Source organism: Neophocaena asiaeorientalis, unplaced genomic scaffold (assembly GCF_003031525.2).
Source record: "Neophocaena asiaeorientalis asiaeorientalis breed wild unplaced genomic scaffold, Neophocaena_asiaeorientalis_V1.1 scaffold312, whole genome shotgun sequence".
NCBI lineage: Eukaryota > Metazoa > Chordata > Mammalia > Artiodactyla > Phocoenidae > Neophocaena > Neophocaena asiaeorientalis.
Window position 1 is genome coordinate 1,260,247 of NW_020174707.1, and position 1,004 is coordinate 1,261,250.

General features: G+C 42.7%; 1 long non-coding RNA gene across 1 annotated transcript in view; it reads left to right on the forward strand.

Moving 5' to 3' along the window:
- Nucleotides 1-543: 543 nt before the first annotated feature.
- LOC112409610 (uncharacterized) overlaps nucleotides 544-1,004 on the forward strand; it is a 23,742-nt gene continuing 23,281 nt past the window's right edge. Inside the window, exon 1 of the long non-coding RNA XR_003005183.1 lies at nucleotides 544-742. This is a non-coding gene — a long non-coding RNA (uncharacterized LOC112409610). The remainder of the gene's footprint in view (nucleotides 743-1,004) is intronic.

The window sequence follows — 1,004 nt, forward strand, 5'->3', positions numbered from 1 at the left end:
ACTTCAATAAAAATGTACCTGCATTTCTTTAAAGGTACGTGTATTTAAACTAATGATCGGAGCTGCCAACTCACCCTCCACAAAGGTTGCGCCAGTTTACACGCTCAGCAGCAACACACACAAGCTCTCCTTTCCCCACATCCTTGCCAACAACAGTGCTAGAAAAGCCTTTTGATTGTTTGCCAGTTTGATGGCTTTGGCAAAAGGGTATCTTCTCATTTTCATTTGCATTTTCCTAATCACCCATAGGCTGAGTATGTTTCACGTTTATTGGCTGTTTGAATTTCTTTCTCTATGAATTACCTGTTTATACTTTCCCCCATTCTTCCATTGAACCGTTGGTGGGGTTCTTATTGATATATAATGGATATTAACTTTTCCTTGGATGTGTTGCAAACATGTTCTCCTAAAGCACCTCCTGCTTTTATTCGTTTTGTTTATGGCACATCACAGGCACCTGCTGCAGGCGAGGCAAGCGATGTGAATAAGTGAGGAGGCTCCGAGGCCATGGCAGGCCGGGGAGAGCACATACCTCTGCTGGGAACCAGTGTGCCAGATCTTCTGATTCTTCAGGAGATGCTGGAAATATGGATTTTTATGGGAAAACTTCCAGTTTTAAAATGCTGGCAACTCATTCAAAAAACTTCAAGCACTAGAAGAGACAGCCACGTTTGGGCTGGGTTGGATCAGCAGGACACCAGCTCGCAACCTCTGGTTGATGCTGTATTGCCCTGCAAAGGAGGTTTGTGTTGTCACATCCGCCCATCTTTTCCTTCAGGACTTCTGAGTTCTGTGTCTTTTTTCTTTTATCAGTTTAACACATTTTTTTTTTTACTCTCTAAATCCTTCTCTTTTAAAGATAGAGAAAAGCTTTTCATGATTTCATTCAGGTTTCCTTAATGAGAAATAAAGGTGAATACATGCGCTGCTGAACTCAGAGAATAGAGAAGGTTCTGGGCTTGGGGATGTGGGTGGATGAGCCCGGGAATGGCTGAAACAGAATT